Source organism: Apteryx mantelli, chromosome 7, assembly GCF_036417845.1.
Source record: "Apteryx mantelli isolate bAptMan1 chromosome 7, bAptMan1.hap1, whole genome shotgun sequence".
In the NCBI taxonomy this organism is placed as follows: Eukaryota; Metazoa; Chordata; class Aves; order Apterygiformes; family Apterygidae; genus Apteryx; species Apteryx mantelli.
In genome coordinates this window covers 8764151-8792113 of record NC_089984.1, presented here as the reverse complement: position 1 = coordinate 8792113, position 27963 = coordinate 8764151, and positions in this window count along the sequence as shown.

Sequence of the window (27963 nt, the reverse complement as noted above, 5' to 3'; positions counted from 1 at the left end):
TCATGTTTAGAGCATGTGATAGCACTGTAAAGCCAATCTGACAAGAGTCACTCTGTTTCGTAGAGAAGCTAGATTTTTAAAAAGTCAAAATTTAGTTTCATTGCTGTTTAGGATAAAAATTTGAAATTCTTCTGTGAAAGAGAATGAGTCTTCAGAGCAGTCTGTGTTTCAGCAAATGAAACAAAAGATGTGAAAAAGATGAGAAACACTGTCAAGGTGGCTTGTAGCTGGAAGAAATTTCTTTCCAGAGCATTAGGTTGTTAACTCCATAGAGGTGTGGAGCTGGAGTCTTGAAGGAACCCTAAGAAGGAGTAGTCTTATGGCTGTTGAAATGTGGGGTATGCTGGCATACCTTTAAACTCTTCCCTAAAGATGCTGAGAGGGGGTTGTGAGCTGCTGGCAGTCTCTAGAGACCAAGAAATTCAGTTTTCTGTTTTGAACATTAACTATCAGCTCGTAGGAAGATTCTTTCAACATTTTGGTAAAAAGAAATCTCTAGGAAGAAACATTTTCTTCATTTCGAATTTGCTCTGAAAAGGCTTCTTTTTATTTTATTTATTTATTATGTTACGCTTGGGACTTTTCCATAGGGTCATAAGGGAGAACCCACTTTCCCTTGAGAAATAAATCCCCTGGAGGGATACTCTTCTTTTCTCCCTGAGCAAATCTCTGTGTATGACTAATGTCTCAATTACTGTAAAAAATTTTTAAAGATCACCATCCAAAGTGATTCAACATACTTTCTCATTTAACTTCTCTTTTTAAAAACTTACCATCCTGGAAAACAAAATTTTTATGTGCTATTTCATCAACAGAAAATGTAAAAACATAGTTAGAGATTCTGAACTAGGTTTTCGATTACAAAATTCCAGAGAGAAGAGAAAAATATTCAAGCTGAAAATCCATGCACCTGATTATGCAGATTAATGTATATCCTTAGTTCACATAATCTAAAACTTATTTTACTGTTGTTATTATTCAAAGAAAGATAGTGGTAAGACCAAAATTAGACTTAAATGTATATCTTAGCAAAAAAGCTACTCCAGTAACACTGTGACTGCAATGCAATTTACTGTGTTGGTGGTATACAGTATACTGATATACACAGGATATGCAAACTTGTGAATCATTAATGAAACAGTGTCTGAAAGCTGGTAGATAAACACATGCAGAGTTGAATAGATGGTGCACGAACAGCTATGCAGAACGCATTACGCTTTCTGCAATCTATTGGCATCTAAGTTAGCTGGGTTTCCTTCCCTCGCACATCACTTTCCTGTAGTTTGTTTATCTCTGTTGTTACAATTTTGGTATTTTCTGTGTTGCTCCTGTGCCTTCTGCAGTGAGCAGTCTTGCTTTGCCAGCTTCCTTTCATTGATGCCATATAGGAACCTCAACCAATTACTCTCATTACTTCCAATCTGCTGTGCATTTCAGAGAGAAGATGGAATTTTTCACTCTTTAAATAAACATTTCGAGTTCCTGTTAAGCAAAAAAGCCCCTTACTGAGGCTGCATTGCTAGTCCCAAATCACTTGACATATATGTATAGTTTTGTTACAGCAATAGCTGCAATTCCCTTTTTGGAGACAATTGTTTTCATTCAGAAGGTGAGGACCAGCAGTGCTCGTGGCTCTTGAAATTTGACAGTATATTTTGATTACTCTTATGCAACCTCTGCTTCTTTTCTGTGAGTTCATTTTCTAGGTTTTTGCTTAATATCTATTTAAAGGTATACATTTGGTTTGGATTTCTTACGAATATTTAATCTTGAGCAAAACCAGAGATCTTCTGCTTAGACATCTGACTCCAGATTAAACAGTGGTGCAAGATGAGGTCCAAATCCTTCAAGTATTTATTGTTGGTATTACAAATCTCAAACATAAACAACATGAGTTAACCCCTCCCCAAAATAAGACCTCTCTGGAAACTTAAAACTGATGAATGTTGCACTCTTTACTTATATCCTTTTTTCTGGTGCTGTAAGACAAGGCTACAAATACATTTTTACCTAGATTTGATAGGTAGCTTTAGCAAGGTCGTGTCAGAGGGAAAGTGTGCATGAAATCCAGCCAGGCCAGCTAGATGACCAGGAGAACAGGAAGCAATCCAGTTTTTTTTTCACAGAAATGTTGGTTGGATACATCATATATCTAGGTGAGATAACTTAGTGAGGTCTTGACAAAATATGTACTTAGTCTAGAGCCATCTGAGTAACTGCCTTAGAAGGTGTTTTTCAAGCATCTTTTTTCCTTTGTCTGCTTCTGTATTTTGAAAAATAATTCTCTTACTCTTAACAGAACAGTCTCCAAAAACTGGGACTCTAAAAAGCAACACGTGTATCATTCAGCTGGCAACACTGAACACTGAGATTTTAATACTGCTGTCTTAATACACCATATGGGATGGTCTTTGGAAAGGTCAAGGCCAAGAGGCTTATTTGCCTACTTGTGGATGCTAAAATTTTGCATGGCTTCAAAAAGAGTGTATAGATAAATTAATGGGAGAAAAATCCACTGACAGTTAAAGATACCACCTTTATCTCTGTCTCAAACTGAAACGTGCTGCAGGAGTCAGATTGTTCTGGGAGGAGAAACTGATAGGTTAGCCAGTGCCAAAATATCTGCCCTGAGTGTAGCCTGCATCCCGCACTGAAATCTCCTGCCGTGCCTTCCAGGCCACGCTTCTTGAAGCAAGAAAGCACGTCAGGCAAGTGCTTACAAGTCTCCTAAAACCTGCATGCACTGGCTATTTTTGCCTCAGTTTACTGAGTGCTCGGTTATCCATTCAGTATTTTCGAGCTAGTAAGAGGCAGTTAGTCTGCCTACGTTGTTAAGTAGCTGTTTGCTATAACGGTGTTTGGAGAAGGAGGCTCCTTAGCAGTAACCATGAAAAACATGTAAACTTACAAAAAATATTTTAATTGGTATCATGAAAACAAATACTAAATTGCTTGCAAATCACAATTACATGCAACACCATGATCAAAACCCATCAGTGGATATTAGAAATAAAAATGCAAATGGTAAACAACTGTGCATCTAAAAATCAAGATAAAAGCTTGTGGTTAATATAAACTGCAATGCATAAAGGATAATCACTCTGAAAATGATAACAGCAGCTCTGTTTCATATTTTGAAATAATAAGCTCTTGGGTAGCACATTACTGTTATTCATAAAGCAAAGATACTTCACAAAATTATGTTAGCAACCCCCTACTCACTTGGAAAGCAAAATAACATACAAAATAGATTTAAGAATTAATAGTTTCTCTCTGGTTAAATATAACCAGAAATGTAGGTCATGACTGATTTTTCCAGTCAGTTTGTGCTCACCCTCATCCTGTGTAAGCAGGATACAAGTGGCAACCTTAGCAAGTCCCTGGCTTCCCTTGGCTAGTGGTGATGGACACAGTCTTTGGATGTGGGGTATAGTTCCTCCAGGTACCCGTATCCTGGTTTTCTTCCATGTGTATTCAGCTATATGCTTAGCAATTTCAAGATAGAGCGGGCATTTGACAGGCCACGGTCTTAGCATTTGAATTGAGCATCATAGGTGTTGTAAGGGCAAAAAACAACCATTCAGGCAGTATTTTGTGACTTTAGCATCCAAATGCTCAGCAGTATCATCTTCACTTTGACTGCTAAGCATGGAATCAAATTTTATTTTCCAAGAAGCCCTGTGGGGAATTATAAGCTGTGGCAGAAAAAAGTATCAGATCCTGACAGACGCTCACCCCTCCTCCCCTGTTAAAGTTAATGGCGTTTGGAAGGATAGATTGTCCAGTCATATATGAAAATTAAGAGCAACAAAACAGGGTCAGCCCCAGGGTCCATCTGGCCTACTACTCTATTAACAGTTGCGATAAGCAGATGCCTAGATAGGACAAACTTTCCCCTGATTACTTCTCCAGGTTCTGTGGTTGAGGAATTTCCTGATCCAGAGGTAATTTCTGTGCGCTCAGTCACATTCAGTAGATCTCTTTTCCATTAACTTTTCTGATCTCTTTCCAAACACATGTAAATTCAAAGCATTTTCTACAACCTGTTTTGGTAAGGAGTTCCAAAAATTAACTAAATAACATTTCCTTATTACACTGGAATTCTGTACTTGCCATACTGTGGCTGACACATGCATTGTCTCCTCTAGGTGAGAAAGAAATAAATGCATTCATGTGGTCTCAGGGAAAATGTATTCAGTGATCACAGGGGAACCCCATTCCATGGAATTGAACTCTTTCTTCAAGGGTATTTTTCACAGTCACCATATCAGATCAGCCATGAAAAGAATTGCCTCAAAACTACTTAGAAGAACATCCTGACAGTTGCTTTATCACCGATGAAGTAGCGTGGTCTGGGATAGCCAGAGACTGACAACAAGCCTACGTCTGCCATCCTGGGGGCTCGCTCATTTGGCTGTTCCACCCGTGTGGTTCAAGCAAGCTTTCCACACTAATCCACTGAAGTCTGCTGCCTCTGGCAAAAGAGCTAAATGGCTGCTGCACCTTTCAGATCCACCAAAGGTTGCTGGGGCATCACTCTGCAATGTCCTAAGTTTGAAGAGTAGGCTCATCCAACAAACCCATGGCTTGCCAGCTGTTGGAACAGGCATTAAGAGGGCAATGGAAGAGCTAGAAGAAAAACTACGTGCGGCAGTGGATTAAAATCCTTCTGCTGTAATGAGAAGGTAAGTTGCTGTTGAGGAGCAACAAAGCCAGTTCTTAACAAGTTTCCAGCCTTGTGGTATTAGGCAACTTGGGATATGACTCCTCAAACTGCAGTGGCAGACTTAGCTTCAGGATTAGTAGTGTGGATACTAGTTTGTACAAAGTAGGTGTGGAGAGTGTTGCAGTACAGGCAGTTAAGAGCAAGCAAGCCTGCGTCACTCTTGCAAGGACATAGGGACATTGCAGCACAGGCATAAGGGGAAAATGCTAAGAGCTTGGGATGAATAATAAGAACAAGAAGGGAAAAGGAGACTCCTCATTTATTTTTTGGTTTTGCTTTCTTTTTTTTTATTTTAGATTTCTCATCTTGCACCTTTGTTTTTGTCTTATGTATTCATTTGAGCTTCAGGAGTGTGCACACTGAATGTTGAGTGTGTTGTAAAGAAAAAATAAAGTTTATATGCATCAGTAATCAACACAACATAATAACAGTTTTAAAACAAATACCTAGAAAAATATTTAATGAAAATTGCCTAATTATTAAAACTTCAACTTCCTCAATTTAGCACAGTCTCTGCCCGTTTAACAGCTGGAGTCTTAACCAGTTTCTCTAATGCATTATTTCACTTTTATTGTTTTAGTCCTATTTTCATGTGCTTTTAATTGAGAAAAAAAGTGATGTATTTGTCTTGGAAAGAAAACTAAGGATACTGTGGCTGTTGTGAAGATTCCAGTGAGAAATGAATCTGCTGGGCAGCGTGGTGGTACCCAGGATCCCTGTTAGCATTAATAGCAATTGCCTATGGAAATCATGAAATGTTGTAGTAAACTTTAACATGATGGAATGAATGCAGCACAGTAATCAGAGTGATTAAAAATATGTCTTTGTTTACTAGGGTTGATAGCCATTAATTCATAATGCTCAATTGAATACAAAGCTTCTCAGGGAAAAAAGGTGTGATAAGGAATTCTAAAAAACTTACAAACAAGTTGATTGACTTATTTTTCAGTCCTTCTGTTACACATTTCAGTAGATTAAAGCTGGCATCACTTCTCATTTTGTGATAGTGAAAAATATCATGTATAGATGAAGAGAAATGTTATGCCTTAAATGTGATTATTGTTGCTGGCAGATGACAACTTTCTCATTAGTGTTTGAGATTTTGGTTTAGGAAAATTAAATTTTATTTAAAATGACCTTGATGAACTTTTCCAGAAAGTCTTAAATGTTGAGAGGCCTTTTTCCTCCAGCCTTTAAGGTGGAGGTAGGTAAGTACAAAGGATACTTAGAGAGCTGACATTAAGGTTTTTCTTTTCAGCGGGAGAGATATGTGACTCTGACTTTGTGGAAAGGGTGCCCATAGTTTCTATGGATAGACCATCCTTTCCCTTGATGCTGTCTTACATGTGCTTCCAAAGGGAGAAAAATCCTGGAGTTTATTATTCTGGGGCCTAAAGGGGCCTGTTTTCATCTACAGTGCATATACGTGGCTCCTTATCATTTAATTTGGAGATAGGAAGCTGCAGCTCTTTGGAAGAGAAAGCCTAACTGGAAAAGACTGGTATAATGTCAGAGCTTTTGAAATTAGTAGAGCTGTTGAAAAGTGTGCATTGAAAGTTTTCCTATTAAAATATATGATTTCATTTAAAAAATGAAAATCAGTGATAGATTTTCTTTAAAGTAAAAGAAAAAACACCAAGACCATTTACCTTTGAAAACTTTTCTGAACTTTTGGTAGGAAAATTGAGCTGGTGCTTTAAATTACAGCACGCGTACTTTTACAGTCCAGTATTTCACATGATGTTCAAGCCATATAGTATCTGCTGCTAAATTATGAACTTTTGATTTCATCATCCCCCTATTTCTGAATCAGAATGGGGCATAGTACGGGAAATATTTCATGAATCAGCATTTAGGAAAATACCTCTCTCCTTGTTTATGACTTGTTTACTTTGGGGGGGGGCAAAGAAATGAGCTAAGAGCCTGAGTTCTGGAAAAAGAAAGGGGGGAAAAAAAAAAAGACTGATGGGTAGGAGAAGAAAGCTAAGCTGTTAATTTGATAATAATTGAGTGATGGCTGGGTTGTGAGGATGGTTAAACGTTCTAAATGCCTTAAGAAAGTGGATGAGACATTTGCTGAAGCCTAGTAGCTTGCCTCTCTGCATTCTTTCCTCAGGCACCTACTTCCACCAATACCAAATCTATTGGTCATTAATAAGATTTTTCTGTAGTAAATCTTAGCACCCTATTGCTGCCTTCATTTGCACAAGCTCAAAGCGAGTCACCTTTCCGTAGCACTGCTTGCCCAGCTGTTAAGCCCTGCCTAGTAAGTAGAGTGTTTCCTGGAGGACGTAAGATCTTTCAGCTGTCAGGTTGAAAATTGCCCTTTTGCAATTGCAGACTTCAAAAATTAAGGCTAAACCTGAACGTGTGGCCTGGATTAAAGTAATTGCTGACAAAAGTAATCAGCTGAAAGACTTGTTTGGTGCAAATCTCTTATTTTCAGGCTTCTTGCTATCAAGAAAAGGCAAGTAGAGTCCACAGGTGTGCTGAGCTTAAAGGATAGCCAGGCAGCTTCCAGGGATCCTGAGCAGTGACCTTGTGAAACACAGTGAAGGCAATGTCAAGGACTCCGAGTCTGTGAAATTACCAACCTCGGACACGGCCAGCACCATAACCCCCACTCATGAGGCTGACTAGCTGCTGCTTTAAAATGCTAGCAGTGCTTCTCAAGCAAGTTGTTGAATCTGCAGATATTTGTAGCTACAAGAGCCTCAGAAAAGTGAAGTTGTGTGTGTGTATCCCTGCATGCCAATGCCTGTAGTGTATGTTTTATTCTTATGGCTCTCAAGTAAAAGAGCTGTGAAAGTTTTAAGCAGCTGCCCTGTCTGATAGCTGCTACCTAGGGGCTCATTCCAATGCTCATTGAAAGTCAATGACGAAGATCCCATTACCTTTAATCATGCCGGATCAGGGCCTTGTAAGAAATGGAGAATCCTGCTAAACATTTCTTCATGAATATTCACTTGAATTGTGCCCTGAATGTGTTTTTGACTGCACTAACTCATTTCTATATTAGCGCTTCATAAATATTCTGAGTGGGGAATGTCGGTAACCAGGGATGTCCATGGAAACAGAAGTAGTTAAGCAAACCTTAGAACACCGTCTTGAAAACAGATTTTTAATTCATAAGAACAACTATTCATGCAAATGATCAAATGCAGAGATGATGCAAATCAAACCCCAGAAACAGGCCATGCAATTCATGTGTTCATTGAAAACCGAAACACTCTGAAGTTTAAACCCCAAATACTTCCAAATAATGAACTGCTCACATGCAAGCCACAGACAGGGAATTATTACCAATATTATTTAGAATACAATGAATTCAGTCAAGCTGTTTGCTTACTTGTTCTGTCCTGCCCTTTACAACAAACAGAAAAGATAACATCTTAATTTTCTAAAAGAGAACCTCTTTGCTTTCTAACTGTGAATTTGTATTTTTGGGGCATGCTCTTTTTTTCCGTGGCAGTGGTTGAGTCATGCTTTGTCTTAGTAGAGCCCATTAGTTTTTACTGAATTTGATGTTACCCTTATTAAAACAGCTACATCTATTCACACTAAAATGCCTCTACAAAAATTCTACATATGTCACACATTATTTTATTTCAGGAGGGAATAGGAAAGAAAGGAAAATCTTCAGCAGAATTGCTGCAGAAAACAGTTTTTGTTCTCCGCTCTGTTGTTTTATCTCTTCTGTTTCATTGTGGCAGTAGAACTGAATGCAAATAAGAAAAATAGACCAATCCCAGACAGCAATTTTGTGGGATTTAATTCAGGAATTAAATATCCAGCTTGAATTTTCCTGGGTAATTTGCAAGTCAGATTATTTGAAAACTCCATGCAGTGTAAATTCTGGTTTCCTAGGTAGAAGGGCATTTCAGCTTTATCTTATCTTTATCTTTTGCAGAAGCTAGTGATAAAAAGACCTGTTGCTTTGGGACTGCTTGTGCAGGTGTGACATTATGTCTCTTTGTGTCTTCCCTCTGCCTCTGCGGGTTCTAGCTAAGTGCTTTAGAGGTCCAGGGACATCTGCTCTGTTCTTTTGATAACATGGGTTTTGTCTTGTTTTCCATCCCTTTCTTCTCTAGCTTGCCAGAATCTGTCATGCAAATGTGTATTAGTGCACAGATGAAGGGCATCTTTGGAAATCTGTGCAGATATTTGTACCTTTTGTAATTAACTTAAGTAAATAATGCTTTCTTTCAGAGAATTTTTTGCTCTGTGTCTCTGACATTTTCCACTTCAATCCAAAACAGTAAAGCCTTTTATGGAGAATTATTCTATACAGTGAGTGTTTTTGATCCTTGTTTCAAGGTGATTCTCTATATGAATGTGCATATGCAACTTTCTGCTCTGATAAACCCATGAAAATATATGCTTATTTTTAAACTCTGGGACTGGACAAATTTTTATTCAGGTCTGTTGAGTTGGAAAGCTGGGAGCAAGGTGTTCCCATTGTAAGTATCTTTCCCTGGTAAGACTGATGCAGTAAGGAGTTCTGAAAGTGCAGAATTTGTCCTGGTAAGGTTACCTTAACTTTGTCTTTGGAAACTAGCTTCCAGGATGTGGAAAAGCCAGGCGTATTCATCTGCTGTTTGACAATAGGTCTGTTCCCAATTCCCCATACATTCATTTATTTCTCTGTTTTGATGTAAGACCATAATTTTTCTCTCCAGCAGTAATATAGGAGTTTCTACGTGATCCACATCCACTAGTTTGGGAATCTTTTAAACATCATCTTCCAGCTAATAATTCATGCTAACATATAATGTGCAAATTGGATTGGTTTATATAGGATGAAAAATAATTCCATTCCCCATTAACTGTGAGATTAGGATTATTATAAAGTTAAATGCTAGGAAAAGGTGTTAGGTTTTCAGTAGAAATGAACAAGCACTGAAATAATCTGCCTGGAGTTGTGTGGGTCTCGCGGGAGCTTATAAGAGCAGGCTAGACAGCTACCTCTCAGGAGCACTTGTTCCCACCGTCCTGCAGAGGGGTGGACTAAAGGACCTCCAGAGGTCCCTGCCAGCTCTGCTTTGTTCCTTCTAGGGCGACTGTATTTTCATTCATTCAACCTGGGGATTGTATACAAAAACAAAGCAAAACCTACTGCGGCTGAGGTGGCACAAGCCCATGCTGACCTCAGAGCTTTCCCTTCTGAACCAAATCTAAAAGAGATTAACTCTCTTCCTATATTATCCCCATAAGATGACCTTTCTTTTCCTCCTCCATGCCTGCTGCCTGTGCCAGCTGTGCTCGGAACGGGACACCCCGTTTCCCTGCCTCATACACATTTCGTTCTTCATGGGCCCCCCCCCACAGGTGAGCTCCTCCAGTTCTGCCCCAACAGTGAACAGTTCCCTTTGCGCCTGCCCCGCTCGCTCCAGCCTCCTTTGCAGCCACCAGCTTCTTCAGCTTTCGTCTGCTTCTGAGGAAGAGGGAGGGAGATGGGAGCAGTACTCCGAGAGGCAGAGGGGAAGATGGCCCTCCAAATCAGCTGCCAATATCTTAGTTTGGCAAAGACGTACCTTTTTATATCTTTATTACTTTTTATGTCTGTTTTTCAGAGGGTCGGTTCCATCACTGAGGCACTGGCCCCTGTAATACATTTTGGGTCTTCTGTTTTGTTTTTTTCAGGAATGGTGCCTCATGTAGCTTGTGTGCTCTCCTCAGCTGGCTTTCCTATATATACATCCCATCTGAAAGTTTGCTTATTCCACCCACAGTACCTACAAGAAACCAGTCTTTTGTAGTATAAAGAAGTCACAAAGTCTTAAAAAGTCCTAGAAGTCCTATCCTAAAAACACAGATACATTACTAAAACATTATCTTGCTCAGTCATCAAATGTTAAATAGTGTCATATGTTTTCTGATTGTTTTTTGCCATTTTTTAGAGTTCTTTGTGAAGGGCACTCACACTGCATTTTGGAGGTACAAAGAAAATGTATTAGAAATGTATAGCAGTGGTTCATACAAAGTCCAGAAAGTATCAGACTAAAAATAATGTCTTAGCTATTTCAGTGATACCTCATTACACCTTTCTGATTAAAATAAAACTTTAGTTTCACTTAAGTAAACTAGACTGCAGGATTTTGGTATAGGCCTAATTGATAGGAATTCATGCTTATGAAAAAAATCCTGCTAAACGGTCTGGAGATGGCAAGTCTCCTGAGTTTCTATTCTCTTTTAGGTTCTTCATGATGTAGTACCCTTATGTCTTAAGGCAATTTAGTGGTAGTATCTTAAATGTTAGTGTTTAAACTAATCCAGTGAGGAAAGCCAGAGCCAAATTGTTAATATAATAAATACTGAAAGCAGATTATTTTGCTCATTGAATCTATTCATCCAGTGCTACACAAAGACTCCCTCTTTAGATACTAAAGAATTTAGGGCCCTGGATGAATGTCAGTTGAAGTCAGTGGAAATAATTCCACAGATTTCAATGGGATTAGGATCAATTTCTTATGAAATAGTTGTAGGAAATCACTGAGTGCGTGCTGCTGCTGAAGTGCATGGCTCGTAGACATACCAGGCCGACAGGGCTGTGGAGCCCAGCTCCCGCCTGGCAGAGGCAGCCCAGTTAGAAGCCCTGCCACAAACTGCCGAAACTTCAGTTAAAAGCTAGTTTGGTTTGTCTTCTCTCTTCCTACCAGGAAGTTAATCCTCTGATGGTTAGAGACCCTTTTTCAAATGTTCAGGTTAACTATATTATTGGAAAGCATATATCCTTTAAATTTTGTATCCACATTAGAGTAATCAAATTTTTTGTGTGAAAAAATACTTTATTTTAGGGGGCACTATTTAGAAGTGCCATCTCTCTTAGCGGTGTCTCTTATTTCCTCAGAAGTGTATATTTATTTTTGCTGCCCTCATACACACAATTCTGCTATTGTAAGATTCATTTTATTATTTAAAATGTCACATCAATTGTAGTAGGTACATTGAAAAATATATCCTTTTCAATACATTCATAAAATGTTTCACATGTGCAACGTTAATAAAATTAACCTTAAATGGAACCTGAGCCGTAATGGAAGCAGGACTTGGCAAGCTGCTTTGGTTTGTGCAGATCTGTTGTCACAAATAAAACATGTGCATTATTGCATTTGAGGTAGGAATTCATATAATAATTTGCAGAAATCTTATAGCATTTTGAGAACTAGGATTTAACGATAGAGCATCAGCTTGTTTCCAGATGCATGAGCAAATATACTCTATTGAATTTCCAAGCACATGGTATTCCTCATACTAATAGTGCATATCTAGGCATCTGCCAAATTCATTAATGCCTATGTATTCTGTAAAATTTCCCTTCTTTTCCAAGAAAAAGTGATTGATCCAGATTACAGTGATACTTTTTCTGGGGAGAAGAAAAAGTAATGTCAGTTGCTCAAGAGCTGGTATAATCACTGAATTAAATCTGCTTCCTATATTTATATGAATTACATTTACCACCAAAAAATTTAATTACCAATTTTTTGTTGCAACTGATACTTCAGCAAATGCTTATGTCATACAATTCAATATATACTACATTGACATCTTTTATGTACAAATCTATTATAGAAATATATATAATATTCAGCCACTAAAAGTGTTTCTGCATCATCCTTGCTTCCCCCTCCCCCAGTGAATTTTAAAATAGCAACTAGGCAGTCCTGATCTCAAGTAAAAGATTAATTTCTAATTAATTTTTGTATTTTCAACTGAAGAATATAGAGGTAACCATTTTTCAGAGATGTTGCTTATCATTTCAGTACAATCAAATCTGACAAAACAAAATATCTCCTGTAACTTTGAAATTCTATTGCAAGATGAGGAAGACTCATCTAAAACTTGTTACGCAAGATGCCATGAAGACTCATATATAGCTGTCTTTAACGGTATATTAACTAGACAATTATTTGAAAGCAGATACTAATTTTCCTTTCCACTTGGTTCTTGGCAGAAAGGAATCTTCTGAAGTTGATGGTAGCATTATGTGAAAGAATACATGTCAGAAATCAAACCATTTTATTTTAATGCACATTTTAAAATATATTTGCATTTTTCAAATATATTTTCAAATATTCTTTATGCAGCTTCATTGCTATTTTGAAAGTCATTTTGAAGACAGTGATCATTCTTCTTTCACCTGAATGGCAATGGACAGCTATCAGAAACAGTTTGGTATTTGAGACAAAAGTGGCCACAGAGAAAAATAGTTTTTTTTCAGTCAACTCTTTCTATTTTCTCAGTGTAAAAAGGCACTACTATATATTGTTGGCTTAATTTCACACAGCAAGGTGGCTTGGGGAGATGAAATCCTCAAAAGTTCTGGGGAGCAAGTATTCACGTTTCTGGTCTCCGTCATTCCTAGGTGTTTGCCTCCCTCTGGTGAGGTTCTCCAGGCTCCCTGTAGCCTCCGAGGGAACAGCCCCGCTCCGCTGTCTCTGAAACTTCTGCCACACGTTTAGCTGAACTCCATGGGGAGGCCGTTCCCCCAGTTTCCCTGCACCAATGCCCTCATCCCTCTGTATCCTCTGCAGCTCTGAGCAAAGCACTGCAGCATCCTGCAGTCCTCTCCTTAGACCTTGCTGAATCTGGATGGAAGTTTCCAAAAGTTGCTGGTAAAGCACCTGCCTGGAAATATCCGGATCTTTCGGAAGGATTTGTGTTCTCACGTGTCTCAAAGTGCCACCGCGTACACACTGTCGCTGAACTGTTGTGATGAAATATATTAGCCCCCAGTCTGGCAAACTTTAATGATTACATAGCCATTAGTGAATCTTGCACATTTTCTTATTTGCATTTTAAGTACTAGATTTCAAGCACAAGTAGGGGACTGGAATAGTGCTATCTTGTAACAAGGTGAGCATCAAGCCATATCTGTGATTATTTCATGTGTGCAGTTCAGTGCTGTTGTTTTAAAACAACACAAAAGGAGAATAAGGGTTTTGTTCTGAGGGTTATGGCTAGACTTCAGTAAGAGGCTAGGTTTCTTCAGGCTGATTTCTCTACTGAAAGCAAGGTGTCATCAGTAATACAGCTCTGCAGAGGTTTGATTGATTGATTCAGCCTTTCATGTACTCATGAGATGGATGAATGAAATAAAAAGTGTTCCCTGGAATAACTAATGGATGGTCCTTTAACATAAATGGCTTTTCTCTCTCCTTGGGGCTAAGCCCCAGGATGGTTATTCATATCCTGGTTTATTAGTCTACTGTATATTGTCTCATGAGACAGGCTCTCAGTTCACCACATCATCCTAGTAATCATTCACCTCATCTGGTCCAGTCTGAATTCCTCTATATTGAAAGGAGGAATCTGAATTATACCTTATTTTTTAAGTGAGTTCTCCTCTGGGTCTTGGACGATGACCTTTCTTTACAAATAAAATCTCACCAACAAAGTTTGCAGTGTTTCTACAAAGCAGAGCTCTTTGAGACTCAGGCAGGTGAAGTATCACCCCAGGCCAGGATACTGCTTTTTGTACTAGACAGATGATTAACTTGAATTTTTCTACTTGCCACTGAATTTCATTATATATAAATGTTCAATGTACACTGAACTTTATAAGTAAACCCAATAGGGGGAAGACACTTTGAGGCTTTTTAAGATGTATATAAATTGGTAAGGGCATCCTGAGGATGGTAGAGACATACAAATGCAAACTATTAGTCTCATAAGCCCGGTTTCGGCACTAGTCATTTTTTAAGATTCACAGAAAAATAAAGAAGTTATACTTACCTAACTGATCAATGTATAATTAATTTACAGTGAAGATTTCCCTCCTAACTCCTGTGTAAGAGCAACCTGAGGCCTATTGCTTATTTTCTCTAACTTTGTATTAAAAAAATCTTGGTAATGGTTATAAAATTACTAATTTATAGTATATTACATAATGCGCTTTGAATGCCAGTGACAAAGAATTTTTTAAGTTTCATATATGCCCTGCGATGCAAGTTCAGTTTGGGTCTTGCAACACTGCTTGGCATTTCAGTTTCAGAATAGTTCCTGTTACATTCCTTGGAAGTATGATCTCCCCTGCCCCAGTCAATTTAGCACTTCATAACACTCAGCTATCAACAAAACCATGTAGCTGAGTGGATGAAAATTCCTCCTAAGAAGTTGTGATATTTTTATTCAGAATGTTCTTTTCCCTTTCTTCTCCATGTAATATTGGTGACTACATTTTTATCTCTGTCAGCCTTAAACTTTCTGACTTGGATGTGATTTGTCAAGCATATTACAAAATTTTAAAAGCTCCCTGAGACTCCTAAGAAATGTCTTGTGTGCTGCAGTGAAGATTGGTGAATGTATTTTTATTTTACCATTCTGGGTGTTTCTGCTCTTTCTGCTTTTCTCTTTTTTTGAATGGCCTTTATTTTGATTTAATGTCATGATATATTAGGTACATCCGGCGGTACATAAAGTATTTGAGAGGTTTTTGAATGTACTTTGGACATTAAGTAGGTAGTTAGCTTTTTTGCTGGTGTCTGTATGTTTCTATATTCTTGGAGCTGTGTAACCATCTCTGGTGACTAATTCACTAGGAAGTTTTTGGTTTTAGATTAAAATACATCTAGTTATTAGAAAATGGCACTCCAAGTGAAATAGATGTTGGTGAAGTTAAATTCTTTTTAGCTAGTGTACATTAAAAAGGTCAGCTATATCAATCAACACATCTCCTTAACTGGGTTTTATTTCGAATAGGAGTAATGTTTAAACTGAAAATCTTTTGCCAGAGCAGTCCATTGATGAAGCAAGTTATTCATGTTAATAAGAGAATAGTCTCAGAAACAGCCCAAACTGGAAATGGGTTAACCGTGAAAGTGGTGTATTTCACAAGGCAAAGCTTGCTTGGTGCAGCAAAGAGGAGATACAGCTCTTATGGTCTGTACGTCTTCACTAGGGAAATACCTGATCCTTTTTCCTAACTTGTCTTCGTTATGGCTGTGCGTGGCCTTGTTGGCACAGCAGATTCGTCGTGTGCCCCACCAGCACTTCTCTGACAACATGGAAAAGTCAGTACAATTCCCAAGTGCAAACACACAGTCATTTATTTTCACTGCCTCTGCCAAGGCAAACGATGGCTGCCCCCAGCGCGATGGCCCGGGAGCCAGCGCAGGTGCGTATTCCTCCAAAAGAGATCACCAATATCCTTGAAGTAACACGCTTGTTTAAATAGCTTCATGGGAATGAGAAAATAAGTTTCTCTCTTAGAAAGGTAAGTTTCTTTTGTAAGCATTATCCGAGTTATCACTAGATGCCAAATATCTGTTGTTAATTGATAAAGCTCCGTATATATGTTTTCAGAGATATTCTGCTACAGCAAAACCTTGTATCTGAAGGTTAAATGTTCTGACCAAAGGAACGAGGAAGTTTCTTTGTCAGTTTTATAAGCCCCGTGATGCTTTTTGTCATCTTGTTCCTGGCTGTTCATAGACTCTGTAGGCGTTTCTTCACGTGCCAAAGGTACCCTTTAGTAATTTTCTCTTGTATGATACTTTTTTGCAATCCCAAGTGTCAGTTACAGGTCATCAGTTAGATTCATTTCTAAATTGAATTTTAATGTTTGTGTTCTTTCTCCTTCTATTTAAAGTCTGCTTTCTCCAGCACAGAGACTACAGATAAAAAGTGTTATACAGATCCTACTTTTTGATCCATTCGTGTTTATGTTCATAGTGTTAGACAGCAGTAAGAAACTACATGATTTTGAAAACACACTAGATATTATGATCACTAAATATATTACATTGTTTCTGAGACAATGTTAAACCTTTACTTTTTTTAGACTAAAGCATAGACAAGACTGGTAACACTTCCTGTGATGGGAGTACATGCAGAACCCTTTCAGTGTCTCCCAACAGTTTAATTGCTGGGTTAGAATTTTCCTTGCTTGCTGCTAGATACTGTCTTTTCTTTCATTTCTTAGTATACTTCAGCCAACTTCAGCTATTTTTCATAAGCTGGCTGAAGCCAAACCAAAGACAAAAAAGCAATATTTTGCAATAGCATTGGTGACACGAGAGCTGAGGGATGGGCAGGAGGGAGGAGCAGCAGTGGCCAGTTGGGCAAGAGCGGGACGGGGAGCTGCAGAGCCAGGAGAGGAGGCCTGGGAGGGCAGCCGGGGTGCGAGCTCCGGTGCTGGGGGGCCGTGCGCGCCCACAGTGAGACCGGGGCTGAGGGCAAGCACGCCGCTGCGGCGGGAGCGTGCCCAGCGACCCGGGTAGTGACAAAAGCTCGCCACTCAGTGTGTAGTAACTGTTTTCCAATTTGTGTTGGCTCAGCCCAGCACTCTTTAGGTTGTAATTAATGTCACTGCTGAGGAGGAGTTCTGTGAAGGCTATGCCAGCCAGTTAAATTGGTAATATGATTTGAGGATCTGTTTGTGGCCATATTGATTTGTTTAATGGAAAGCTTCTTTATGACCTTTTCAAAGCGCGTACTATACTTTTTACGCTTTTATGGATTAATCTTGTAAAACATTATTTTAAATTGTCACACAGTAGACTTGTAGAATTTAATAAATTGCCTGAAAGATGATAAATACTACTGTGATTTTGGGATAAAGAGCTTCAGAGCGCTGCCAGCAGAGCACGAAAAGCGCCTCTAAAAATCTTTTGGGACTCCCCTGTGGCAGGATGGAAATTGCAGTAGAGCAATTAGGAAAAGGAGAATGTCTTTTATTAAGACACAGGTATTTGTTGTAGTGGAAAGTGTATTTTAAAAATGTAATACAGCTATAGCTATCAAACAAAGAAAATTTAGAATGTGAGGAATCTATAGTTCATATAGTTTAAAAGTTGGAGGAAAAAGATCTTTCTGACATTTGGAAGAAAGTAAGTACTACAGTTGAGCCTGTTAAATCAGAATACGTTAGGAGTGGACTTCATTCGTCAGATGTATTTATGCAGATATGAGAGATGAACCTAAAGAAAAAACTCCAAACCGGAGCTCTGGAGGGAGAAGAATACTTGGGGAATAGATTGTGTGAAGGAATTTCCATAGTGATGAATAAGGGCTATTAAATCTCATAATGGCAGGACATTAATGTGCTGTCAGCTTTACTGAATTGTAAGAGATTGCTTGTTGCTTAAAAATTATGAAAAATGTTAAATCATACTGGACAATTGTAAACGATTTATAAATTATATCTGGTTCTGCCCATTTCAACAGATGATTTCCAGACATGTTTGTGTTTGCCTCTGTTGTTACATGATGAAAATACGTGTTAGGATTAGTGTTCTGCTGAATCACATTGGCTCATTAACAGTGGACATCTTTACTAGGGGCAAGTGCTGGATTGTAAAGTTTTTCAATACACTTCTTCAGGGTATTAGGAATGCATATGTTTGTAATCCTTCTGTGATTTACTCAAAATATGTATTGCCATAGTTTAGAACATTCTGTGTGTGTGTGTGGTGTTTGACAATAAGTAAACAGCAGAATATAATTTATAAATGAGGACAATAGTTTTGTTGCGCTGTGCCCCAGCCACTTGCAACTGGCTCTGAGAGTGGCAGGGAGTAGATGCTCTCTAAAGGTCCCTTCCAACCTCAGCTGTTCTGCATGATTCTGGGTGGTTTCCAGGTGGGTTCAGTTTCCCATTTGAAGCAGAAATCTCTGACACCAATGCAAGATACATGATAATTGTCTGATTTATATATAAAGTGTGCTAAAATTGGGGTTTGCAACCTTCATTGGTTTAAATGTTGGATCTGATAAGCCTGCCCTATGCAAAGAAGTATTACTGAGTCCTTTCAAAGACCGCTCAGATCCACCACTGATGACTTTCTGCTTCTACTGCTTTGCACTTTCTACTGCTTCATTTCAAGGGATCAAACACGTAAGTAGCACAAAATGACAACAGATATTATTTCCAAACCCTTGTTTTGCATACGCTTGGAAAACCTGGGTCACTAGCTTCACGTCAATGCCTAGCAGCGCTCTACCTGTTTGTATGCCTACTTTATAGTTCTTTCTACCTCGGTGGTCCTTCATGGCAGCCAGCTTACAGCAGGAATAAAGTGTTGCAGAGTGTACAGAGTGCACTGCCTGTGCAGTCGGAGGTGTGGTCTTGCATCTTGACTTCGTGCCTCATATTTTCCAGAGGCATGCACCAACAAGTCCGCTCACCAGATCTATTTGAGGCTTTTTGATAGATTTGCTCTTTAGGTCTATACTGCTATTTTCTGGTATACACAGCTCCTCACTGAAGGTAACACAGTGTAACAACCGAAGTACCAGCTGGCCAGTAACCAGTCTGGTGTGCCTTCCTCACTCAAGTAGAACTCCATTAAACTATCAGCTTCTGTTTTGAGTATTCACATGTGAAAACAGATTTTCTCTCCCATATTCACAGGTCTGACAGAGAGCAAAATATTTCCATTTCCCCCAGCAAACAGCTTGTCCTCATGTAATGACAGTTTTCAATCTGCAAGAACTGCCTTTTTGATTCCACAAACCACCTGAGGTAAAAATGTAAGTGACTTGCTTTTCTGTAAACTTGCCAAAAGTAAAATTATTTTGCCTGTAGCAAGAAAATGCTTTCATGCCATTGTATGCTCCAACTTTGCTAAAAGTTATATACTTCTGACTTTATCAGAAGAGAAGAATATCTGTAGTGTATCTCTTGACAAATTGACATATTCTGTCTTGAGTCAAGACAACAGGTTTTGTTGGCAAGTTCAGGTTTCATATTCACTGAAGGCAGCTGTAGTCAGTCAAAATATGCACCCTAAGTCCCTTGACTTTATAAGTCACAGGTATGTGCCTGTCTGAAAAGCAGCCCCACTTCTGGAAATAGAGAATACAGATAGGTTTTTTAAGCTCCTTTGAAACTGAGGGTATTTTTTATTTCTAAATATAGATTTAAGTGCCTAACTTCATGCATCTATGTTTGAAAATGTTTTTTGAAGAATTATATATTAATTACATATTTTCCAATTGGAAAAAGAGAGATTTGCAGACCAGGGAAAGGTAGCATCAGAAGGAAACTATTACAAAAAATTTTGTTTCCTAAAAGAAAAAATAAATCCGTACTATAATATTTTGACAAGTAGCATTTTCTGACAGATTCTGAGGCCAATATCAGGTATGATTATTCATTTTAAATTGATACAATATCATACTCTGTAGTTAAAACTGACTTGTACATAGTAATTCATATCTTCCACACACTGTGATTGTCTTTGCATTAGAAGATATTTAAGAAAAACATTACTAGGCCTGGCCTTGCCAGAGGATTTGACAAGTTGTATCATGTCTTTAAACGTAGTGCAGCATTCTGGATCCTCCTAAAAAACTTAATCCATTGTGTGACTCCACTAACTCTGAATATCAAGATTGCTGGCAGACTCTCTAGATTTCAAGCTGCAGAAACCTGCAAGCTCCTTTCTACAATGTGACATAAACCAATGACATTTAGAGGGTTTTCCTTCCCCACAATTTGCAGTTTTTGGAATACAGTGATGTTTGGCATGGCTTGTTCCTTGACATGCATGCAGTGTACACACAAATCTTTCTGCCGTGATTTCTCTATGCGAAACATCCTTAGCCTTTTTCTACTGTTACCCAGGATAGGATCTCAAATGCTTCTGCTTACTGATGTTATTCCCTAGTTGGATGATGTCTGAATAGGCAAAGAAACCTTTTCAAACTCTCCTGTAGCCTTATGCACTTTATAAAATATCTTTTCAGGGAGGTTTATGCAGATGAAATGTAAAGTGAGAAAAAGCTGGATAGAAGATACCCAGATCTTCATCACAGTTACTTCCTAGGAAAAAAATCTTTCTCCCAGTGAAATCAATAAGAATAGGAGTGTCTCTGTTAATTTTTGCAGGCTGGGAATACATTCAGGATGAAATAATAAACCTTGCCTGCTTGTTTTTGCTGGTTCTATTTGCATTTCATCAAGTAATGGAGTATCAGCTACAGCCAATGAGAAAAGCCAGTCTCTATTCTGAAAGCTAGCTATGGACTCGGTAATTTCCTTGTGACAGCTCTTTAAGTCAGCATTATTTTGAAGTATTTTTAATCACAACAACAAAAAAAATAGTGTGAAAATAACATTATTCCACTAGCAAAATAATGTAAGAGTGTAGAAAAGTGGGAGGCCGTTCAAAAGTTCTTTGTTGCTGGAGGAGACTCTCTTTAACAATACACAATAAAGCTTAACACTTTGATAGCCTAAAAATTGACACTTGAATCATCTTAAAATAATACATTAAGAGCTGTCCAGATACAGCCCATGAGCAATTGTTTGATACCAAGAGCTCTAGAAAAAGTATTGCCATAACCCAAGTTATAACAGGCATTCAGAATTTCAAGATAAATCTGAGCAGTAGTGTTTACATGATAAACAAGTAGAGCAGTGTTAAATCATGTCTTGATTTCTATTCAACCAACTAAAATGTTCCCAGAATTTAAATATTTAGAAGGGAATATTGTTTCATGAAAAAAATTAACTTAAAGGGACCATTCCACATATTGATGTGTATTATCTGCATAAGTCATCTTGAAAATATTTCAAGTGCCACATTGGATATGAGCAAAGAGACATAACATTTTCTATATAAAAGAATTATTAGACTGCAGCTCCAGATTGGGGCTACGAATTTCTTGATTCTGCCCGTAAATCATTTCAGTAGAGAGGGAGTACACATTATTTCAAGCCAAGCCTTTAGAGAAATATACAGACACTGTTGTCATATCCTTAAATATTCTACAGGAAAAAAAAAAAGGTTCATCATTAAAAGAAGGAGAATCTCAAACTAAAATTTCTACTAGTAATAAAATCAGTGAGCTACTACTACCAAATTACAAAGTTCACAAGGTTTCTTCATTGGAGCTGTAGGTCTAGGTGCTAGAATAACAGTGATGCAGCATTTTCCTTGGAAATGAGCAAGAAGGAAACCCATACCAGTGAGAACTTAGGTGAAATAAACTTCCCGTGAGGATCCTTTAAAACTCACTTGTTTTGCCCTACTATTAAACCAAATTAACTGATGCAGTTCCGAGCTCAGTACACAGTGGTTATAGCACTTGGAATAGTTGCCTCTCTACTTGCACAGTTTCACCCTGAAACTTGTTCCAGAATCAAAATTTAGAGGACCATCTGTGTAGCTGTCCTGTGAGTCGGGGGTGAGGGGCAGTATTTTCACAGTAGCCCATGAAGGCAGCACAATAAGCCTCCGCTGTTTAACGAAAGACAATGTCAATGTGGCACCTGTTTACCAGCTTGCTGAGAGATGGACAAAATCCAGCAAAATCTGGACAAAACTACTGTCTGGAACCATGGATCATGTTCACATGCTAATGGCAGCATCTGAAACTCTAAATCATGTTGTTTTCTTTACCTTTCTCTACACATCCTGCTGCAAATCCTTTATTTCTTCAACCATAGATTACATTAATACAGGCTTTGTAATTCTCACGTTTATGTTGCACATATTATCTGAAAGTTACAAACTATTTTTGTTCTTTTGGTACTGTTCTGCAGTTTAGCAGGGCAAAGTACCAAGGATCAGAGTTTGGCTCTTTGGCCTTTTCCATTAGGTGCTTTCATATTTCAATCTGTTTTTAATTACAACTGGTAGGTTAGAAATAATGAGAATTCATGTGCTGTATCTAAACCCAGACTTCCCTACAGACTGCCTGGGCTCCACTCTCTAAGCTCTACAGCTGCAATGTCAGTTGTATCATGCCTAGCAAAAATGAATTTGATCTTCATAATCATTTGTTTAGCAGGAGTATCCTGCCCCAGTGTCCATGACTTGAGAATCGAAGTCTGTTATGGGTACATAATTTTCTTATAGTCATATTAAATAAATCAGTGCCATGTTTGCTCTCATGGATCAATTTTTTGATCATCAGCACATGATTATTTGCTTTACTTGACCTAACTTTTCCAACTTATATCACAAGCCTGAAGAAAATTTAGTGTAATGTCTCCAGCATTTTTCAGTCCCTCAATGGTATTAATTTGTTCAGCTCTACTTTTTTTTTTCTGTAACATCTTAAAGCACTTTCTTACTATAGCTAAAGAAAATCCAAACGAACTGAATGCTCACTCCTGAACTGCTGAAAAAACTAGAAACCTGCTGTTTGAAATACTTTCTTCATACTCTACAAGTCTCATCCTGCATTACAGATCTGGCAGTCACAGTTTACACTTTCATTTGCAGCAGAAGGATTAGCATCCATGTAAACCATTGCTGTCATCAATCATAGCACTAGGAGGTTACATGTCCTTGAAAGGCTCTGCAGATAGCTGAATTTTGTGCTTGCTTTTCATAGTGCCTCAAGACTAGGCTTCTTTCATTCAATTCTTCATTTTCTCAGAACTTTTTATTCAAGTATATTTCCAGTATATCCTTATATAGCAAAGCTTTCAGGCTTCATGTTTTTAAAGCTGTCTTGGATTTGTCTTCCTGGGAATTAATTCATTTTCCCTATGTAAATATGATCATATTAGTTTCTTCTGACTTCAAGATCCATTTTTATTTTTTTCAACTTCTTGGTGTCCACATCTTGTATTCCAGCTCCTCAAAAACTTATCTTTTCAGGTAATAGATATTCCCTTACCAAGACAACCCTACATACATGGATTTGGTGCTCATGAGTCCCTTCTAGTACCTTCCATTTGCAGATTCTTCATTCCAATTTTTCTCAACTTTCTGTGTCGTACCCTAGTTCCTCTTCTAGGCTGTCTCTAGATGCCTTCACAGCTGATTGCTCTTTTATCCTTTTTGCTGCCTCATCGTCTCTCCTCTTTCTCCTCACTTCCTCATACTCTCTCATAATAAACCTGTTCCTCAGTTCATTTCTCTTTCATTAGCTTGTCTCTTTATCTAGTCCTTGTATGCACATGCCTATTTGTGCATAGAGCAGGTATTTTTTCTCAACTCTATCACATTCTGTATTTGAGGGCGTTGAATCCAGAACTTAAATTTGGCGTAAATCCAGAATCAATATATCCACTGTAGAAAACAAACAAACATTAATCACTTACTGGTGAGGCTACAGAGAGATCAAAAGATGCTACATTTCCTGAGTAACATTTCTCCATCCCCTAGATTCTCAAGCTTAGATGTGAAGCTACAGACTAAGGAAATCATTTGAAATGTTGAGAACAGAAGATTTTCTTTTTAGAATTTATTTTCCCTAGCAGAACAAACTAATTTTGATTTGTGTGTTTTCAGTAGCTGGTTTTGGTATTCCTGCACTGGGCGGCTGGTAGAGGAGATGGTGAGAAGAAAATAGCATGGCGAAGTCAGAGATGAAGCCTGCTGCTTTCACATGCTTTGGCTAGAATCAGACTTTCTGACTGAGCTCAAGCAGGAGAGACTTCTACTGACTTCATCTAGTCAGGGTTGCATTTAATGTGGAAAAGGTCAGGAGAATCTGTGTTTAACATGAGAGGAAAAGTTGTTATATCTCATTCATGCCATTGCTAGGTACACGCTATTTTACATTTCTTCTAGTAACTATTGCATTTGGATAACAGATAGTTTCTAGGCATGACATACTGGCTCACTGATTAGCAGTAAGATAGGGATGCTTGTATTGCTAATCACTGAAGGAAATTACTGCAATCCAATTAATGGATTACACTTAATGAGTGTATCTATCTGCTTGGAAAAGTGTTGGGTTTTTCTTGCTTATTTATTCTCTGCTACAGAATTAATGTGGACAAATATTAATTTTAACAGTTTTAATAAGTTCATTATATAATCAGTCTAACAAATTGTGTTTTTTGAAGTTTAAAGAGCTACAATAGCAGATAACTAGCTACATAGGGCTACAGCAGTCACTGCTTACCGGTAACTGATTGATTGAAAAAGTGGTAGGAGTTTTCAGGAATAGTTTTGAAATGTTTAAGTGGGTATTAGTGCGAAGGCCTATCAGTAGCCTAAGAGATGAATTAAGGTTATCGGATGGCTTTTACCATCTCATTCTCATGTCGGTTACAATTGGGGATTTTTGCAGATATTAGTAAAATATTTCTGTCTTGCCCTTTCTCTTGTAATTAGTAGATTGGTTTGGGAAATGTCACTGGAATACAGCTATGTTTCCTGATGTGTAGGAGATAATGTTTCTGAGTATAATCAGCAGCATTTTAGAATTGATTTTGGCAGCCATGAGGTGACAAGGTATCAAAGTGAAGCACTTCAGTAATTTCATGTAGCTTATTTTGTATAGCTTTCATGTACTAGGAGGATTATCCATTAACTGGATAGTCATTCCAAGGGTTTAAAATAATAAAAAGAAAGTCTAGTCTGGACGTACTCAACAAAATATATATTCTTTACATTTAGCACTGAAGAAGAGGTAAGTACTTTCCTATGTAAAAATCAGTTTAATATCTTAATAAGTAAATTAATCTTAGTGAGTAAATATCTTCCCTCTTGAACAAACTGCAAATATATAGGGCCCGCTTCTCAATTGGTATAAAACAGAATAATTTGCAGGAAATTCACATCCAGGAATCAGTTTGTCCTAGCTGACTATTTGCCCAGGAATCTCAGTATCTGGAGTCTGTTCTTTCATTGATGTCAATTTGTGTACATAATGGGAGACTGTCAAAAACCGGAGCAAATCCTCTGCAAGAGGGCTGCCGAAATGGTCAGGGCCAGACTGAGGAATAACCATAGGGAATGCGAATTCTCAGGGACCTGAAACCTGCAGGTCTGTTTTCATCCTAATCTAACTGAAGGTCCAGAGGAGGCAACTGGAGAAAATTAATTATTCAGTAGATGTAATAACGCAGCGCCTTCGAAGAGGGACAGCCCATCGGCTGAGCGCGATTACATGAGATGTCATAACCAGGTCTTCAGACACTCTATGAAAAGAGCCAAACTTGCTCTTATTTGTGAGGCCTCTTCCCTTTGGTCCACAGACAGACACTATACCTTGGTACAGTAGTGTATCCATCGCTGTAATATCTCCAGAACAATATTCCTTGCATGCAGGGGTAAATGAATTTATCCAATATCCAATAGTGAACTGAGAATACAGTGCATATTGGAGCCCTCAGTTCTTGTTTAAAACAAACAAAAAAGGATAGGTGAGGGAAATACAGAGTGGGAGCTGGACCATCATCTGAGAACTTCTCATCCCATGCACATGGACTGGAAGAAGTCTGGAGGATTCGGAGACATATGGTGAGACTGGTGAGAAGGACAGAGAAGATGCTTTTAACACTCTCACACTACAAGACATGAAGAAATAAAAGCACCAAGATAGAAACTATACCACAGGCAAGAAGACTGGCAAAGCAGTTGTCCCAGGCAAGAGAAAAGGTGAAGTGTAAGAAGCAACGGCGATGGCAATATAAATAGGAGATGTTCCCAGGCCAAAAACTAGTGAGACCCAGAGAGCTTAGACTTGATGTAGAGCCAAAGCGCTGTACCAAAGGAGTACAGTGGGAACTAAAGTAGCAGCTGTCATCAGGCAGCAAGGAGAGCTTGATTTGCAGGCTAATGAAAAGTTCAGAGAACATGTTAATTTGTCTGAAAAACTTTAAAAATGCTGACTGAATCAGAACAGACCCTGTAGTTCTAATGGAATTTAAGGTTTATTGTGGGGACAGGACTCTTGAATCCGGGGCAGAGAAGACCTGCATCAAGTTTAAGCTTAAACTGATTGTAAGTGAAACACCCAAGTATAGTTCCCCTGGCATGTGCTGACTGCTGGATTGAGGAGGGAGCCACTGTGTAGCCAAGGGCAGTGCAGATGGAGAGAGGAAATAGGTTATCCTGCCGGCACAGGAGGCCTGCTGCAAGCAGTGCGCTCTGCACGTGGCAGCACCTACCAGAGGAGCCCAAACCGAGGGACCCAGCACTGTGGCAGCAAGAGGGGATACTGCTGCTAGACCTTGTTGGCAGAGAAGTAGGGTAGGCTGGAGAGTCTGTGAAAGTAAACTTTAGGGGAGCTACCAGGCAGCAAGCAGCAGAGGATAGAGAGAAAAAATGGCTTTATGAATTACAGAGTTGAAATCCATAGGTGTGAATAGACCTGAGTTCCTATGCTAACCCCCAAGAAAAATGTCCTAAGAAAGAGGTTGGTGGCTGCTTCCCTAAGAGGGGAGATGCTGCTAAAAAGCCATTTCCAGAGCTGGGGTCAATAAGCAAATTAGCAGGTGGGGCCTCAAAGGCAGACTCATATATTCCCTACATATGCCAGTAGGCAAAGGTGGGTGTTGTTAAAGCTTACATGCGAAGTGGTTGTGGCAAAAAAGCAGCAACACATGCAAGAAAGAATAACTAGAACTTTCTTTTTTTCCATATGATCCTCAAGGAAATTTTTCCCTCGAATTCACAGCCATATACTTTAATGAATAGTAATACATTAATGGACCCATTTTTTCTGGAAGGTAATGAACCCCAAAAGCATAAATGGTGTTTAGGCCATACTTGTGTCAGGGTTCAGAAGCAGAGGAAGCAAAGTTCCTTGTTAGTATGGCCTGCATCTTACAGGAATTCCTCCTCGATTTTGGCAGCCCACAAAAACAGTCAACTGTTTTTGGCATTTCAACATGCATCCATGTATGTGTGGTGCAAAGAAATTGAAGCAATAGAAAAAATAGCTGTGCTGTAATTTACACTGGGTTTTCAGGTCCTCTCACCCTCCTCTTATCACAGAACTCAAGCGAACCACGAGGCTATTCAAAGTATGATCCCCATTGCTACCGGATAATTTACATTTTGTTCATTACTTTAAGGGAAGAAATCTTGCTATAATGACAGGAGTGATATGTTTATGACCATAACAGTCGCATTTCATGGTGAACGTATTTGGTATGATGGAAAGTGCCACTAAACACAGATTTCCTGTGTGTGTGGGGGGGGATTCAGTCTTGACTTCAGTCTTTTGCAGAGAGAAGTGTGTTTTTTAAGAGAGGCATGTTATAGAAGCAGATGGTGTAGGCTTTTACCACGGATTGCTGTTGGTGTTGAGAGGCAGGCTTGGAACTCGTCTCTTTTTTGAAGATCTGTGCTGTTTGGTGTGAGTGCTGGGTAAGCTTGTGCTCCATGCTTTGTTTCTAACGCATTACATGGTATTGAAAAAATAGACCTATTAGGTAAAATGTCAAATCCTTCAGGTTTTGGTGGTCTTATCTTGTCTTTTTACTCTTTTTCTGTGAAAAGAATAAGAAACAACAACCGATGATTATTTTACTGGATATTTAACTGTTTTTTCAAGTATATTTGTTACAATTTAATATGAATGTCAACATCCTGGCC